At 39.9% G+C, this 19,392-nt stretch overlaps 1 pseudogene; it reads left to right on the forward strand.

Annotated features, from left to right (window-relative positions):
- Window positions 1-2,375: 2,375 nt before the first annotated feature.
- LOC146579194 (uncharacterized) lies at window positions 2,376-14,166 on the forward strand (annotated as a pseudogene).
- Window positions 14,167-19,392: the final 5,226 nt, after the last annotated feature.

Raw genomic sequence — 19,392 nt, forward strand, 5'->3', positions numbered from 1 at the left:
TTGTTTCTGTTGTATCTTAATTAAAGAAAAATATGTAAAAGAGTCTACATCAGATTTGAGTACTGGATTCTAAAAGGCCTGAGGGACGACAGTGCCTTATCCATGTGTCCAAGGAGAATTAATGCTGACGTGTGACAACCCCACAAAAAGGAGAATCATTTCAGAGCTGGCTGGGAGTGAGAGGTGATAATGATGATTGAAGGAAATTGCCTTCCCGGGTTTCCTCCGTGGCGTGAGCGATAAGCAGAGTTCTGTCCTTTCCTTCTAAGATTCCTAATTATTTAAAGTAACACTCAGGTATGCCATTCAGCGTGTTAGTACGAGCTCGGGAGCAGCTTGGGAGAACAAGAAAACAGAGACTGCTTTAGGTTGCCTTCCCAATCGACTCAAAGGTTTATTTGATACACAGCAGTTTATATAGAGAAAAAAAGGTTCGTGTGTCAGCTTTCCCAGTTCAAACCGGTACAGACTAAATAAGGAAACGTCTTCCTGCCTTGTGAGCAAAGAAGTATCCTGTGTGTAGTTTATCAGCTCAGCTACAATTTATGATCATCCCAGCAAAATACACTCCTAGACATAAAATACAGAGTTCTTTCATTAGTGAATTCTGAAACAAACCACCTAGCCTTTAACGAGCCTTTTCCAGGAGATAAAGAAAAAGGGAGGATGGGAGTAAGGAAGTGGTCTCATCTCTGTGGTGTTTTCGACCTTGGGGGACCAGCTTGTGAGTCTTACACCTTAATTCTTGGGTCACAGAGAAAGAGAAAAACAACTAGTAGATTGGCCTTATTGAGTAACAGTTTTCCTGTATAAAACAATCTCCTGTAAATGCTAACCGTGGTATCAAAATACCTAACAGTTCCCCTCTTTTATTATTTTTTAAAAATAATAACTCAAATAGAAAGGAAAAATCACAAATGTAATAACATAATATAAAAAGCAAATCATAAAATGTAATAGTTCACAACCTAATGTTCAATATACACATCAGGAACATCATTGGTAACATCTGGCACATCCTCAGGATCAATTTGTGCTAATTGCAAATACATTGAAGTGGCTGTACTGGTAGCTATATGGGTTATCATTGAAAATGTGGCTTGCAGAAATGTGAACAGGGTTGCACTTTACAATATGAAATAGTAAATAAAAATCCTAAGGTTAATGCGATAGATATGATAAATAACCTAAATATATAAGAAAGACAGTTCTTCAGTCGTCTTCTGGCCTGGTCCCAGGTTCGAGAGACACAGAATAAGCGTCGTATGATGACAATGGGCATTTCATTTTCTCCATGATCAGGATGAAATGAGTCTGGCTTTATCAGGTTAGACATCATGTGGTACTTTTGGCTTTCTGTTCCTGCTGGATGTTTGAGTACCTTGTTGTGGCTCTTTCAGACGTTGTGTGTTAATCAGTGATTGCGTGTGTGCACTGGATCCGGGCGCTGGCTCGCCTGAGATGTCATCTACCCGTGTGTGTTTATTTGCTCTAGTTCCGGGCGCTGGCTCGCCGGAGATGTCGTCTGCTTGATCCGACGCCTGAGATGGTCCGATTGGGCTGGTCTTAACCCTGCTGGCATGAATCCACTGAGGTTGTCCGTCTGTGAGGATGCTGGTTCTTCGTCACTGCCAGTAAAGCCTGGGGGCTGGAACACGCGCGGCCTCCCAGAGTGTCCTTGGGTTTAGTGACTTCTCCAACATGCATCTCCTTGTCTCCACTGGTGGAACTGTGGAGGGGAAAGGCTGAGAGAGACAAACTTTCTGATAGTTATTATTCAGTTTTTCTACCAGGTTGTGAACATCAGTGGACAATGCAATATACATCACCTTCTACTAGCGGTGCCCCTCTGGAAGCTGACCATGGTGTTGGGAATAGTCTTATTTCAAATGGAAATAATTTGGTTACTGCAGATTGAGTCATTCTAATCTCACACAGGACTTGAGTAAGTAATTTGACCCAGGTCATTAAAGTTTTAGCACACTTTTGAATTACTTCTAATGTGAATGAAGATCCTCTATCACTGTTAATCTGGTGAGGTATTCCGAATCTGGGTATTATTTCATTGCTCAACTTTTGACAGACTACTTCTGCAGTTTCTTTTGAGGTTGGATAAGCTTCTACTCATTTACTAAATTGATCCACTATTACCAGTAAGTACTTGATGCTTCCTTGTGCTGGCATATGTGTAAAATCAATTTGTAATGTATGAAATGGAAAATCTGGTTGTGGTAAATGCTGATGTTTCGCTTTTGGTTTTCCTACATTAGTTCGTGCACATGTTAGACAGGTTGCTAATATGCTTTTACTGCATGTGATGTTTTCTCAATTACAAATCTTGATTTTATTGCCCCTATTACCCCTCTTTGTCCGACATGACTCACACCGTGAAAATGTCGGACAAGGACTGGCATCAGGGAATATGGGAGGGCAATCAAACCCTTAAGATTTTGTATAAGCCATCTCTGTCATCTAAGGTACAGTCATTATTCTCCCAATAGGTGTAATCACATGCAGAGGCTTGCTCTTGTATGAATTTTAAATCAACATTTGTGTCTAAATAGTCTGGGAGTGTAACAAGTGGCAGCTGTAGGGGCACAGATAATACTTCCTGCGGAGGTGGGAGCTGTGATGCAGCTGCAGCCTTGGCTGTCACGTCTGCTAAGGCATTACCTGTTGCTTCGTCTGTGTCAGCTGTACTGTGTCCTTTCGTTTTTACAACTGCAATGGCCGATGGCAGCTGTATAGCCTGAAAAAGTCTTTGAACAAAATCAGAATTTAGCAATTTATTTTCCATCAGCAGATCTAAATCCTCTCTGTCTCCACAATGTGCCAAAGTCATGCACAACGCCAAATGCATAGCGGCTGTCTGTGTAAATCGTCACATGCTTATCCAAATGTAGCTCACAGGCGCGTATTAAAGCCATGAGCTCTGCTTTTTGTGCTGAGTGAAATGGTAATGAGTGAGCCTCTAGTATGATGTCAGGCAATGTCACCACTGAATAGCCACAAAGAAATGAGTTGTCATTCGGCCTTGAACAGGACCCGTCCACATAAACCGTGGCTGAGTCTGAGATAGGTGTTTGCTCTGAATCTGGACGTGGTGCTGTGGATTCCTGTATACGTGTCATGCAGTCATGATCGTCAAGCCTGTCTGAGCCATCCTGTCGGTCAGAAGAACACAGCATAGGATCAATAAATGTGCTGGCGAATCAGGTGTGCTGCTCGCTTTTATAGTGAGATTTGCATATGTTGTGTAGTTATGTTTGCTAGAATGGTCGTGACCTGGTGATTGGTGTGTAGAATAGTGTCATGTGAGAGTGTGAGCTTCTCGCAGTCCCTTATCATGATAGAGCAAGCTGCTACTGCTCTCAGGCAGGCCGGCATTCCTGAACAATTCAGGCAGCACCTTTGAGTGGCGGAGGTCAGCACTCCCTGTAATGCATTGAAAGAGGCAGTCATTTCTGTGGATCACAGTATTCGAGGAGGCTTCTCTTTTTTTACAACAGTCACGCAGAATGTGGTCATGAAAAGAACAGTCTGGTATCCACTGTCTGCAATAGTTCACCATGCCTAAGAAGGACGACATTTCCTTCTGTGTAGTGGGACGAGGGACGGAGGTCACAGCTTTGACCCTGTCTGCAGTCATGGAACGTTTTCCGTGAGACAGTGTGAATCCCAAATATTGAACAGAAGTCTGACAGTACTGCATTTTCTTTGCAGATGCTTTGTGGCCAGTCTTTTTGAGGTGCTGGAGAAGCATGTGTGTAGCAGTTTGACACAGTTTTTCACTTTCAGCACAGAGGAGGAGGTCATCCACATGTGGATCAGGGTGCAGCCCTGGAGGAGTGAAGCACCATTGAGAAAGCAGCAGAGCTGTCTATCATGCCTTGGGGCAAACGAGTCCAAGTGTACTGCTTATTTCTATGTGTGAATGCAAATAACGGCTGTGTGTCACAGGTACTGAGAAAAAGGAGCGGAGCATAAATCCACCACGGTAAAATGTGTATGCAATGCATGTCAATATGCTGTGAACATCTGAAACGAGAGGTGTTAGAGGAATGTTGACTGCATTAATTTGCCTTAAGTCTTGTATGAAACGCCATACGCCAGGTTTGTTAGGCTTTGGCACAGGATTGACAGGAGTGTGGGCTTTATTACTCCTGTAGTCAATAAATCTCCTATGATGACATCTAGAGCTGCGGCTTTTTCGGCAGAAATGGGATGTTGCTTGACATATACTGGCTTATTGTGTTTTAATAGGTGTACGTGATAAAGTCAATAAATCATATATCATTCTCACTTTTTGACCATAATGTCATATTCTGGTATTCAGCTGGCAATGTAACTGCAGAAATAGTACAGTGGATAGGGTAGGTTAGATCTATGTGACGACATGGTGTAGTTATATCATAACCTATGTCTGAGTTATGTGACAAAATCACTGTTTGACCTTCACTTGTGTGAGCAGTTATCATGTTGTTGAACAGTGTGAGAGAAACAAAAGTGTGGCTCCCAGTCATGGGATTACCTGGTAGTGGCGTCTGTACACGTTTTTTTTGGCACAGTGTGTGACATAGAGTACCGGACAAAAGGATGTTGAGTTCATTCTCTGCTGAGGGTCCAGCTGACACAGAGGATGTTCCTTCTCCATCATGTCGGTACATAGGGCAGAGAAAACATAAGCTGTTATCAGTGTCAGCAAACATTTCACCCTTTATGTTAAATGAAATACACAAATTCATTTTTGCTTTGGGTGTCTGCGGCTGCTGGAAAACTGAGCTGAATTTGCACCTCTAGCTTGTCCAACAGTGCATAAAGCGTTTTATGAATACTAGGATAGATTCATCAGGCTTCTGTTTACACATAGTTACTGCATTTAAGTCAATTTTGTCTCTGGACATTGTTAGCAGGAATTTCTTTAGATTCTTAAAGAAATCGGCGACTTTGTCATTATTTACCCTCCTTTTGTCCATAGCGGTAACATTTGATGCATCACGTCGCGGCATTCTATCATATATTTTCTACAGGACTTTTTAAGCAGACTACTTTTCTTATCACAAATGATATTCAACATTTCTACTGACCTGTTTTCTGGCGATAATCGTTCGGGATAAGGCTCCGGAAATAAATTAGAATGCATTGAACTTCTTAAGTTGTAAACAAAGTCAGTCACATAAGCACTCCCGCATGTTCTGGATACGTGATCATGGACGTCTTCACCGATTCGCGGACGTAGGTTACACGTAACCGGAAATGGGAGTTATACTGAGCCGTTATTTGAGACTTTATTTTGTATTTTATTAATTTTTGGTTTTACAGGTACTTTAGATTTTTTATCGGACCTGTCTGTGGTCTTTGAATTATTCTGACCCATGTTCAGTGATTTCCAGAGGGGTTTACACGCTAGGAGGATTTATGTTAGTATTTTCGCTGCGGCACAGCTGAGGTCACTTTAAATTTATTGCTAGCAATTTTTTGTTTGTGTGAGCAACTCTCACTTAGCGAGCAACTTCTCGCTTAACGAGCAACTTCTCGTAAAACAACAGGCAACTTCCTGTGTCTTTCTGCTTTTAATTTACTGCTTTTAACCCTTGTATGGTAATCGGGTCTGTGAGACCCGTTCAACTTCTCCCTGTGTCACTCTTTGGTGAGCAACTTCTCACTTAACGAGAAGTATTTAAGACAACAGGCAACTTCCTGTGTCACTCTTTGGTGAGCAACTTCTCACTTAACGAGAAGTATTTAAGACAACAGGCAACTTCCTGTGTCACTCTTTCTGAGTGAGCAACTTAAACAAAATTAAAATATTCAAGACAACAGGCAACTTCCTGTGTCCACCAACACCACACAAGGGTTAATTTACTTTATTCGGGGACTGAGGAAGTCAGTCAGTGTATCTCTCTGGATCACTAAGTGAAACTTCGTCAGCATATCCCGTTTTTTTATGGATCGATCACTGAGAGAGGTATAATAGGTCTCTATATAAATATGAAAGACGCATATTTACCTTCTGTCAGTAATCCCACTTCTGACACCAAAATTGAAGGAAATTGCCTTCCCGGGTTTCCTCCGTGGCGTGAGCGATAAGCAGAGTTCTGTCCTTTCCTTCTAAGATTCCTAATTATTTAAAGTAACACTCAGGTATGCCATTCAGCGTGTTAGTACGAGCTCGGGAGCAGCTTGGGAGAACAAGAAAACAGAGACTGCTTTAGGTTGCCTTCCCAATCGACTCAAAGGTTTATTTGATACACAGCAGTTTATATAGAGAAAAAAAGGTTCGTGTGTCAGCTTTCCCAGTTCAAACCGGTACAGACTAAATAAGGAAACGTCTTCCTGCCTTGTGAGCAAAGAAGTATCCTGTGTGTAGTTTATCAGCTCAGCTACAATTTATGATCATCCCAGCAAAATACACTCCTAGACATAAAATACAGAGTTCTTTCATTAGTGAATTCTGAAACAAACCACCTAGCCTTTAACGAGCCTTTTCCAGGAGATAAAGAAAAAGGGAGGATGGGAGTAAGGAAGTGGTCTCATCTCTGTGGTGTTTTCGACCTTGGGGGACCAGCTTGTGAGTCTTACACCTTAATTCTTGGGTCACAGAGAAAGAGAAAAACAACTAGTAGATTGGCCTTATTGAGTAACAGTTTTCCTGTATAAAACAATCTCCTGTAAATGCTAACCGTGGTATCAAAATACCTAACAATGATGATGTTAGGTTTGATTAAGCTTTTGTCTGATGACTTGTGAGTACACTTATTGAGTAAAACCATAAATCAAAACAGTCATCCTCCTGTTTCAGTTGTTGGTGCCACATTACCCATAATGCACCACAGCAGCTTTTAGTTCAGTCAGACATTGGAACCATAGAGTTAAACTTACCTTTGGAAAACATAAATGCTTTAAGCTCCTCCAGTCTCCTATGCAAGAACACTCCCTAACTCCTGGTTTGCTTTTGATTTGTCAACAACAATCTAATACAATAACACACACCTGCACTGAATTAGCTTTCCAAGGGAAAAATAATTAATTAATAAAATGTGGTGAAGTAATTTGTCTTTATCCATACCAGCAGCAGCTGATTGTTTGAGGGAAACATTTGAAAGTTTTTTAATCATTTGCTAAATACAGGCAGATGCTGCTATGACACACATCTACAAACTAGCTAAACGGATACAGATTTTCTTTTTGTTTTTCTTTTGGAACTGAAACTCAAAGTGTAGAAAATCCTAGTGTTCTGAAAGTGACAGCAGCAGTGGAAATTCCCCCAATCTGCCAAATTTTAGTGCTTAAACAAAAACAGGTTGTTATAGTGCTTAAAAACAAGCAATGATTGACAGTAAAAGGAAAAACTGAGTGGGGACATTGAGTCCTGGGAGGGAACAGCAAAACAAGTGCAAGTTTGAATCATAGGTTCCTGTGACAACTATGAAAATTTTGCTACTACAAGTCATCAAAACAGGGCTGTTATTGGACAGAAGTCAGCAATGCAGTGATCATTAAGACAGGACACTGGCACCAAAGTGCACCTCATCTGTAATGATGAACATATCAAAGGTTTAGATGTACACGATGATCTTCGATGTCTGGGAAATGAAGAGAGCAGTGTCAGCTGTGTCAACAAATGACCACTTCAGAAAACAATTTTCAGGATCTCTGTGTTTTTTATTAACATGTATAATACACCATGTTGTAAACTGAATTGATGGAAGTAATATTATTATTATTATTATTATTTTACTTGACCTTACAGATGGTTTAGCTGACATTTATAATCTTTAATAGGTTTCCTTAAATATATGACCATTTTTCTTTAAAATTTCTTTAGAGTAAAATAAATAAAATCAAGTTTAATTACCAAGCAAACAAAAGAAACTGTCAGTGAAATGACATCTCAAAGCAATCAGAGAGGTTGTACCGGGCCTCTGTGCAGTCAAAATGAAAGTGAAAGTACAACCTTGAGAGTGACACATAAAAATGAGGGGCGAGGATATGTGCCAAGTCTTTTGTTTTTTCTGTTTCCAGGAGCCAAGGACAAACAGATACACATAGCTTCAGAGAGGGTCACGTGACTGTATACACCAAGATGTATGCTAAAATGATTCCCCATTCACTGAATGATATTCCTGAACTTTTCTGAAATAATAATGATGTAAAGAAAGAAGTGTGCAAAATTTTAAACGTGGGACTGTTGAAGGCTTTCTTGTGAAGGCTGTTGTTCATTTTCAATCCCGTGACTCCGTTTTTTTTTGGATGCATCTGAAAAGTATTCACTTGTTCTCGTTTCACTTTTTCCACATCATAATATGTTATAGCTTCCTCCAAAATGGATTACATTTATTTTTTCACTTCAAAATTCTAAGCACATTACCCCCTAATAACTAAGTGAATAAAAGTTTGCTTAAAATTGTTGCTAATCTCACATAAAGGGGCCAGTAGTTACTGCACATCGGCTACAACATGAAACTGACAAGATTTGAAGAGTCTTGCTGCTCCTTTAACATACCAAAGGAACTAACGCGACCAGTGGGTGATACGTGGATTGTTATTGTTACTCACAGATGGGAAAGATGGAGGATAGAGGAAGCAGAAGCAGGGATGCTGCTCAAAAGTACCAGCCAGACACAGTCTAGGAGTGTTTCTCAGCAATACACAATCCCTGATCAAAAAAAAGAACAAGTTTGAACTACTCATTCATGCAAATTTCTATGTCTGAGAGAGCTGCATTTCAATAAGATCCAACACACCTGTGGAGCAAGGAGACGAGGGGGGGGGGGGGGGGGGGGGGGGGGGGGGGTTGTGCATTTATATGCTGGTCTGGAAAAAGAATGATGACACACACACACTGCTGACTGGACCTAGAGTACTTTCCTGTTACACCACAACCTTTTTTTCTATGGAGGGAGCTAACAGTCTTGCTAATTATGGAGGCTAACACTAATTAAACTAACACTACCAATATGTACAATATGTAACACGTGCGACCAGAAAGGAAAAAAACTTTGGATCATGTTTATACAAACATAAAGATTCAGGTAACCCCCACATTTAGGCCAGTCTGACCACTTCCTCTGCTCCTCTCTTATGCATATACACAACAAGGCCCAACGTCAACATCAACTGCAGGACTGTTTCTCTCGCACTGAGAAGAGTGTCTACAGTTAGCCAAAAGGGTCCTAAACGTAGCCATAATGGTGAAATCCAGATATAATGTATATCTGGCATATCTGGCATATACATTACATACATTCCCACATAGCAAAATTGGTATGGCCCCGACCTGGCCCACACAATGTGCTTACACATGGCCCACATACCACTAAAAATGACGGCTCTTTGGCGGCCCAGATCAGGTTTGCCAGTGGTGGTTCACACATGGGCCAGCACAAGGCCAGTTACAAGACAGTCTTGATTAGTCTGAAGAAGTATCAGCTTTCAAAACATGTTTTAAAAACTGAAGTTCTGATATTGTTTCAGAAAAGTTATGTTTTCATCTCTAACCTTTTAGCAGCCAGAGGCCAGGGAAGCAGAACATCATATCACGAAGGCCCTGAGTAAATTCCCAGCTGGGAAAGTACCCAAAGAATGTTTCAGAGAGATAAAGGACAACTGCTGCCTAAGGGAAAACCTTAAGTGATCCCATATGTGTCCAGAGTTTCACAACAGATCAGACATATTTTCTTAAAACAATATCTGTGCCTTTCAAACCCTAAAAACATGTTACCCCAAAATTAATCACTATATATATGTAAATTGTGGGGGTGCCAGGTGAAGAAGCCATGCTGTAAGTGACTAAGAGCTAAGCTAATAGCTAGGCTAAGCTAGAATCCTCAAAGACAGAATTAGTTAATACTGTGAATTTTGCTTTAAACTATGTGAAGATCACACTATAAAAGAAGTTGTTATGTAAAGGTTTTTATTTAGAACAGGCTACACACATGAGCCATACAAAGCGCCACCAAGTGAGAATCATTTACCATGGCTCATTTATCATAAATTAGCGAGCAGCCTTGGGAAGAAGTAATAGTTTTCAAAACATGTTTCAAAACTTAAGAACCACTAGCCCAGGCTGTAAGACAGGATGTTTTAATTTCTGGTATTCGTGTTAAAGAGGAGATTACCAAGGCCCAGACTTAAAATGGCCACACTCCAGATGTCCAGTCGAGTTGGAGGTGTTGATTTACCCAATCTGCGACTTTACCAACTTGCTATTCATCTTACAGTGATCGCAGACTGGCTCAGATGCGACTCTACCCCGATCTGGCTTGATATTGAATCCTCTCAGTCCAAATGTCCCCTGTTTAATTTGTTAAAGAGATCAGTCAAGTCAAAAAACTCTCCAACAATCTTATTATCCTATGCTCTGTCAAGGCCAGGAGGTCTGTCCGTGCTTTGGAGGGTCGGGCCCATTTGACATCCTCCCTGGCTCCTGTTATGAATGGCCCTTATTTCTTGCCTGGATGTCTGGACCGGGGTTTTGTGGTCTGGTCTAATTTGGGGCTGGTTAACTTGGGTGATCTGTTTAGAGGCCGGACCCTTCTTTCCTTTCAGCAGCTTCAACAATGTTTTGGCCTTCAAATTTGGAATTTTTTAGATACCTGCAACTGAGGCACTTTATAATTAATGACACCACCCTATTGTTGGACCCTACTAGGTCCGCAGTGGAGGATGCTTTGTCCTCCCTGCAGTCTGGAAAATCCATCAGTTCCTTTTATAAGGTTCTTAACTCTAGCTCAGCCCCTCGCTTCCTGGCTGCTAAACAGGCCTGGGAAAGAAACCTATAGGCTGCTCAATAAATGTTCCAGACTGGCAGGAGATTTGGGCCTGTGCTTCTAAGATATCTGTCTGTAATCGGGCTAAATCAATTCAGTTAAAAATTGTTCATCGGGAATACATCACACCCTCTTTAAAAAGTAAAATAGATGTAAACTCCTCCCCTTTATGCTGGAAGTGTAATGTGGAGGAGGGTGATTTTATGCATTGTTTTTGGTCATGTGTGAAAATTCAATATGTCTGGTCTGATGTTGGAAAGGTGCTTTCAGTTATTTTCAACTCTGTTGTTCCTCTGGACCCTCTCTGTCTTATACTGGGAGTAATGGAAAATCTGGTTATCAAAGGCAAACACAAGAGACTGTTCCAGCTGTTATCTTTTGCGGCCAGGAAGAATATCGTGCGCCTCTGAGGCAGGCCAGCAATCCCAACGAAGAAATCCTGGCATATCATTGTTATGGACTGTATTCCCAATGAATATATAACTTGTATGCTCAACTCCACCTTGGACTCTTTCCACAGAACCTGGGACCCATATCTGAAATACGTTGGACCTGTACTTTCATCCTCCTTGTTGCGGGGCTTTCCAAACTGAATTAATTTGCCTGAATATTGGTCTTCTTGATTTGTTTTGATTCCTGGTGGTGGTTTACCTCAACTGCCTTGTATGTGCCTCAGAACCTTGTATTGCCTGAGCTAAGTTCTGTTCTGGTTCTTGTGTACTTTTTCTTTTGTCATTGTCTGTTACTATGGAAAAAAATTCTAATAAAAATATTTTTAAAAAACCCCCAAAACAAAGCAAAGCAAAACAAAACAAAAAAACTTAAGTTTAGACATAGTTTTATAAGAGTTAAGGTTTCATCTCTAACTCAGCATTTTTAACCATAACTGCTTCAGTCAAGGCCTGAGCTCTCTCTCTCTCTCTCTCTCTCTCTCTCTGAGTAGATGTGGTGGATAAGTGAGTCTTGGAGCATGTTGCTCCATGGGCAAATTTCCTGAAACTTTTCTCTTTTTTGTGTGTGTACTAGTGATGTTCGATTTGTGAACGAATCATTCAATACTCAAGAATCACTTTACTGACTCGTGAATCATGGTTCACAAGCGCAACTGACTCACTGACTCACTGACTCATCCCTGTTGCTGTTATCAAACTAATTCCATTAGTAGAAATATATCTAGCTTATAATTAAAATTGTGGGGAAAAAACAACAGCCAGTTTCTTAACAAAAACATTTCTGCTCTGAACTGGAAGAAAAAACCCTGAGTAGAAGCCCACATCAAGACAATAGCTCCTCGGTTCACAGTAGCATCGCTCTGCTAACATGCTAACAGCACATTTGAGTTACTCACTCCCTCCCTTGCTGTGCTGAATTGTAGCGTAAGCGAATCACTCAGGACTCACTCACCCCCTCCCTCCTGGCTCACAGCTCAAACGAGTTGAATGAATCACTGACTCACTCACCCCCTCCCTTCCTGTGCTAAATCGTAGCATAGACGAATCACACACTCACCCCCTCCCGAGAAGGGTCTGGCTGCAGCCACTGTGGAGCTCCACAGTAACCGGATACACGTGACCTCCACACTAACCGGAAACACGTGACCTCCACAGTAACCGGAAACACGTGACCTCCACAGTAGCCGTAAACACGCATGGATACCGTGGAAGTCTTGCAAGTTGATCGCAAAGGTTGGGACAGAGTCTTTCTTAAATAAATTTGCCGTTAGTGATTTCATAATTCTAGGAATCGCCTAGTTTTCTTACAATGATCATGTTGCCACTTTTTTTGCGTTACAACAACATTCCTTCTTATTTTAATGTTTTTTCATCGTGCTCCATGGCAGAGAAACACACAGATCAATATCTCATTGTCGGCATTGTCAAGCTGTCGTAGGTAAGTACATGTATTGTCTCATGACCAGAACGCTACCATTGTTTACATGTTAGATTTGTTCCTATCTCTGTGTGTATATTCTTTTCTTTGTGTACCTAGCCCCACAGGTGTGCAATAAACCCAGAGAAATCACTGAAACGGTGTTGAACCCAGCACCTTCAATGTCTGGTGACACTGGTAAAAGTTCTTATTTTGAATAGTGATTGTCATATATAGGTGAAATAATAATCTTGCATTCATTATCTTGTTGTAGTTGATGGCTCATAAACGAATTTGTTACATGCTGTTTCAAATGAATTTCCTTCTATAGATAGTGCTTATTTTTCTTGCATTTGTATGCATTTAGTATGCATTCTATGTAGTGTTTTGTCTGAAACCTGTTAAAATCCCTATAGAACCTCAGGAAAGAGTTGACAACAAGAAAGCCAATAGAAGGTCTCAACAGATGCAACTTTTCCTGACCTGTGTGGACCACCGTGCGAAGCTCTGACAAAGCCTGAGAACATTTTGGCCAGCCGTTCATTGTGGTGTTTTGTACCGCACCCTGGCCAACAACAGCTTGTATGTTAAAGTTTTCAGATGTCGCAAAGTGCAACTTTTAGTGCTTATCTGATTTTGTCATCCACAGTCTATGACACCTCTCTGTTTTTTTTAGCTCAACTATGTTCTGGACATCAGCAGACCCAAAGATGAGCTGATTGTTGAAACGTCTTCAGGATGCCTCACGCGGGCAGATTTTTGGACACTGGGTTTAAACAAACAAATGGAATCGACTGTAAGTATTATTTTTTCTATGAATATGAAATAATAAAGTGTACATTCATTTTTTTCATGATTTTTTCTGTTTCAGATTGGAAATGGCTGTTTTGAGCTTATCACTAAAATTGTTCAGTCAAAGGTACTGTATGTTGTATATGATGATTGTCAAGCTTTAATTTAAAGAGTTGTTGTTTTAAATGTTTTTTGTTTTTTTTTTACATTCTAGGGGATAAGCATTTACATAGAAAATCTGTATGTCACCCGGACTTGGCTTGCACCCTATGGCTGTGATCCATTGCAGTCCTTTCCTGTAAGTGTACCGTCCTTTAAAGAAACAAGCAAGTAATCAAAATGATTTTTTTTTATAACTTTGGTGCAAGTTTATATACAGGATACTTAAAAATACAATTCTGTTTCAGACTGATGCTCAGAGGATGCACATCATAGTTCTCCCTCTCTGGACACCTGGTCATTTCCAGTTGTGTGTAAGTCTTGTTTTTTGACACATACAAACTGTTAGAATTTTGCTATGTGTCTGAGATGTATTCAAGCTTTTATGACGCAGTTTCAAAAGTCTTTGATTGTGATCGCTTGCAATGACATTGTTTTCAGGTTTGAAGTCATGGCTAACTGTCTTTTAGGTACTGAAGCCACCTAAAAGAGAAATCCTCTTTCTTGACCCATTATACACCAAGGCAGGATTTGGTGGCCAACAATATGTTTCACTTTTGAGGTCACATTTTTATAAGCATTTTTGGTTTGTCCCGGAGTTTTCAGGAACCTGTTAAGTGCATCCCAGATCATGTTCTGCTGATCTTGAGTGTTCACACATACAGTACACTCACATGCTTTTTTTATAAACTATATCAACAAGTTTCTGTGTGGAGTTTGCCTGTTCTCCCCGTGTTTGCGTGGGTTCCCTCCGGGTACTCCGGCTGCCTCCCACCGTCCAAAGACATGCAGCTTGTGGGGATAGGTTAATTGGATAATCCAAATTGCCACTAGGTGTAACTGTGTGAATGAATGTGAGTGTGAATGGTTGTCTGTCTCTGTGTGTTGGCCCTGCGACAGACTGGCGACCTGTCCAGTCTGTCGCCCTATGACAGCTGGGATAGGCTCCAGTGCCCTCCGCGACCCTGAAAAGGATAAGCGGAAGCGAATGGATGGATGGATGGATATATCAGCATGATGCTTCAGCATTTTATTCTATTTCTCATCTTCACATTATGATCAAGTCAGTGATGCTGTCTTTAGATGACTTTCAGACATAAATAGGGTCTTCCAATGTTCTAGTTTAACATAAAACACCATTAAAAATTAGTTTATAAAATATGCCAACCTTAACTTAAAGCTGTAAATGCTTTATTTTGACCAACTGTGAGCATGTGACTGTACTTTTTCATTTTGTTATGCTGTTTTGTTGAGGTCGTGTTCCCAAGGCCTGTAGTTACAGTTGGTGCTATTAGCAATAAACATTTCACACCGATCATCATGACATCTGTTAACTTGTGAATGTAACTGTCTTTTTAAAAAAAAGGTATCTTGCAGTGAAGATCATTCCCGGGCAGTGGTCAGAAAAAAAGAGCTTTGACTTGAAGGTATGTGCTAGTTTAAGTGTATGGTGAATGATATGAATTAGTCTTCTTTTAAGGGATTTTATTAACGAGCCTTTATTTTCAATGTAATACAGGGTTTTCCAAGCCAAGACTATGGAGTTGACTGTGGGATCTTCATGCTGATGGTAATTTTTCTCTTCTCTTCTTGAGATTCATACAGAAGCTAATTTAAGCTTCTAAAAAAATGACATTTTTATTTTTTCTTCCAAATAGTCTGCTCTGTACGTGGCACTGGATGCTTCATTTGACTATACTATAGTAAGTATTCTATTTACTTTCACAGCAATGGAGTCTTGAATCTTTTGAAAGTTGTTAAATATGTTTCATATTAATATTTTACAGTCAGACATGCCCTACTTGCGTAAATGGTGGTGCTTGCTGTTGATGGAGAACTTTGATCTCAGGAGGTATTTATATTTTGACTTCTGTTCTATGTTGTGTCAAAGTTTACACACCTTAACAATATCAACATTTTCTGTTAAGCTCTGGCAAGCTATTTGCACACTGGAGAGAGGAAGCCAAAGCTGTGCTTGAAGGACAACACGTGCCCATTTTCAGACTGAAAAAGCGCAAGTTCCAGGAAGTCAGGTCAGTATTCACTTTAAACAGTAGTGTAATTACATGTTTAGTGACATTTGAATAACTGTTAAAAAACTGTTCTGCAACAGAGAAATAACTATGTTTTTGTCCCCATTTGCCTGACACAGGAGCCAGCAGTTGTTGAAGATCTGCGTCCTGCTGTGCAGTGGGTTGTCCAAAATAAGGCACTTTTCCGTGGACACGTAACAATGCCAAAATATCTGTCCTTAAATCAAGGGGACCAGCAGAGGGTCTTAAGAGACATGTCAGAGGAAGAAGACACTGGAGCAAGGGACTTGTTCCTCTTTGTTTTTCAGTTTGCAGAGGACATGGAGCTCTTTTTGAAAGCATGTGCTGATGAGCAGGGACTAAGGGTCAGTGCTATGTTTGACATGTAATGGACAAATGAAGGCACTGGCTGTGTTTGTTTAATATGTCGTTGTTGTTGTTTTTTGTTTTGTTTTTGCATAGTACAAAATTCCAATTAAACTTATTTCAAAATGTTGTTCACTTGATTCTATGTCCATACTTATAATAAAGGATTACAGTGTAACAGCATTAAATGTAAATGTAACAGCATTTTTTTTAAACTTGTAATTTCAAAATAAAAAGCTTATTGTTGATATTAACAGTAAAGAATTGTAATCAATAATATTTTTATACATTTTAAACATTAACACTCTGGGCTCTATCCTGGCCATTTGTGGACACTTCACTTATTCTTTTTTTTTTGACTACTGCACTGCAGTGGACCAAAACAATGACACGGGTTTGATCTTAAGGATCTAATAGTTGTGTGTGTTGTGCATGACATTACCACACATATATGTATTTGCAAGATAGAGTAGAATAAATTATGACGCATGAAATATTACATAGGCTGCAGTGAATTTCTGTTGATACAGACTATTGAGCTTTGAGTTTCCCAGTCAAACTTAGCTTTGAAGCACCTGCTAAAAACACTTTTACTCTTGTACATTTCATAACAAGACACCATAGCCAAAATATTAACAAAATATATATTATTAAAAAATTCAAAGCTGCAGCACATACAGCAACAAACACCGTTAGTAAATGTGTCCTGGAGTTTATGCAGGTGCAGAAAGTGCTGCTGCTGTAAGTCAGCCTAACAGCTTCCAGATCACTTATTTTTCTGGAAAGATGGTAGGAAGGGCATCACTGCTCATTTCTACAGTCTCCCAGATCTTGGAATACAAGGCCTTTGTACCATGAAACCACTTCGCAGTACTAGGAGTCCACTAAAACCTATAAAGAGAGTGATCCTGGAAGAAATGGGGCAAACACTAGTGACCTCAACAATTGCAAGACAGCCTTTTCCCCGATGCTCAGATGGGGGAAAAAAAGGAAGTTTCATGAAAACATTAGGACTTTATCACCGTTTTATCTGAAAAGTTAATGGTAATATATAACCTAACTGGCTATAAAGAGTAAAAAAATTAGATACAATTTTGATTTTGATGAAAAGGACTGGTGCTATTTTAAAGAGTCAGGTCGGTAAAAGTAGATAAATGTTTTAAGAAATCTACATTTTATAGCATTTTGTGAACATACACAAAAAGTGGCCATTTTTGGCAACAAACAAGCTGAGAGAGAGTTTTATATTTTTTGCTCTCCTTGAACAAAAATAATAGTGCATAATAATCAATGTTGATGTTAATCAATTAGATGTCCCAGACACTGCTATTAATAATACAGCAGTCCCTCGTTTATCGCTGGTGTTACGTTCTAAAAATAACCCGCGGTAGGTGAAATCCGTGAAGTAGCCAACTTTATTTTTTACAATTATTATAGGTGTTAAGACTGTAAAACCCCTCACTACATGCTTTATACACTTATCTCAGACAGGCATGAACATTTTCACACTTTTCTCTTTTGTTTAAACACTCTTAGAGTTCAAATCTTCGTAGAAACATAAGTCCAGTATTATGGAATGAAACCAAAAGGTGCATTTGAGGGTGCAAAACATTTCGTCGGCATTGTTGTGTTTGTTTGGGAGAAAACTTACAAACATACAGTACAGCACTTCAGAGTTACACTGCTAGCGATCGAAGATTTATGTAAATTCGACAAGCTAAACGCATTCTGTACTGTACAGCAGGAGTCCCCAACCTTTTTTGCACCACAGACCACTTTAATGTCAGACAATATTTTCAGGGAACGACCTTTAAGGTGTCGCGGATAAATACAACAAAAGAATAAAAAAAAGAAACTGTGGTATTTTGTAAATATAATAATAAACGTGACTTGAGCTGTGCGCCAACAACAATGACAGTGACATCCTCCTCTCTGCTTCTTAATGCTCTCTGGTCGCTATGGTAACGCGTAAATAGTTCTTTCAAAATAAGACACACAACTACAACCATACATTTCACACCGGAGGATCAACTGTCGCGGAACGGTACCAAAGGACTCACGGACCGGGACCAGTCCGTGGGCCTATTAGGGACCGCTCCTGTACAGGAGACACTGGACTAGATTGATTGACAATGGTCTACAGCAATCAGAACGCACAACACGATGTACTGTAAAAAAAATAAATAAATAAATCAGCGAAACAGCAAGTGTCGCGGAAGGTGCGCCGCGTTATAGCGAGGGACCACTGTACACTTTTGGCCACGAACAATTTAGGGGATGGTGAATTTTTTTGAACAAACCCAGAGTGTTAAAAACCCCCACTTAAAACCATTTTTATTTCTCAGCAGCATCAATACTAACAAAAACGCAATTTAGTTTTCGCTGTCAAAGTCGATTTAACTGAAGTTACGTGTTTCCGGTTACTGTGGAGGTCACGTGTTTCCGGTTACTGTGGAGCTCCACAGTGGCTGCAGCCAGGTGCTCTTGCCCCTCCCTCCTGACTCACAGCTTCTTCTTCTTCTTGGTTGACAACCAATGTTAAGGCGCATTACCGCCCCCTGGCTCACAGCTCAGTGGACATTTAGATGAGAAAATATATATTTGACACATTTAAGAAAAATACTAATAAAATAAAATAAAAATATATAAATGTTCCCTTTAGCTTTTTTTTTGCTCTTTTTTGCTCTATAAAATAGTTGTTTTCTTTTACAATCATTCATCTTAGCAGTAGGATTTACATGAAAAGAGAAACAAATTAAGTTTGAGTGAAAATATACGTTTTTGCACTCTCTGGTCAACTGACTCAGTGACTCAAATGACTCAAGAAACCCAATTCACTTTGGTGAGTGACTCATTAAAACTCGATTCAGTAAAATGAATCTAATTTACCATCACTATTGTGTACTGCCATTTTTTCTGTTGTTTTGATGTTTAGTGGTTGGTGTTACTTTTCTTGAAGCTATAGTCATCTGTAAAGTGGAAGAACACTGAGACTAAACAACAAAAATGTAAAGGGAAAAAAGTCTCAATCACAGAGACATGGTCAATCAGAGGTAGACAAAAAAATATGAGCAAATTTATGCTGTGAACCCGTAATATGAATCAGGCCAATGCTGCCTCAAAATGAGCCTTTCGTTTTAGCCTGGTGGATCTTGAGAAACTAAATTATGTAGAAAAGACACACAGGATAATGCTGCTGACTGGAAGAGGGAGTTTCCTGGAGAAATTTTCCTAGCGTCATCGCTGGAATCTGTATTTTATTTTCCAGTGCTTTCTCTCTTCTTTCTGTTGACACCCATTAAATAATTCCAGATCACATTTCAAAATCAGGGCTGGATTTGAAAAACTTTCAGTTGTATAAATGCGGCTGCTCAAATCTTAGACACAAAGAGACTGGCTAC

Source organism: Mchenga conophoros, linkage group LG3, assembly GCF_057382185.1.
Source record: "Mchenga conophoros isolate Kocher_MC1m ecotype Shallow Benthic linkage group LG3, M_conophoros_male_GT1.1, whole genome shotgun sequence".
Taxonomy (NCBI): Eukaryota; Metazoa; Chordata; class Actinopteri; order Cichliformes; family Cichlidae; genus Mchenga; species Mchenga conophoros.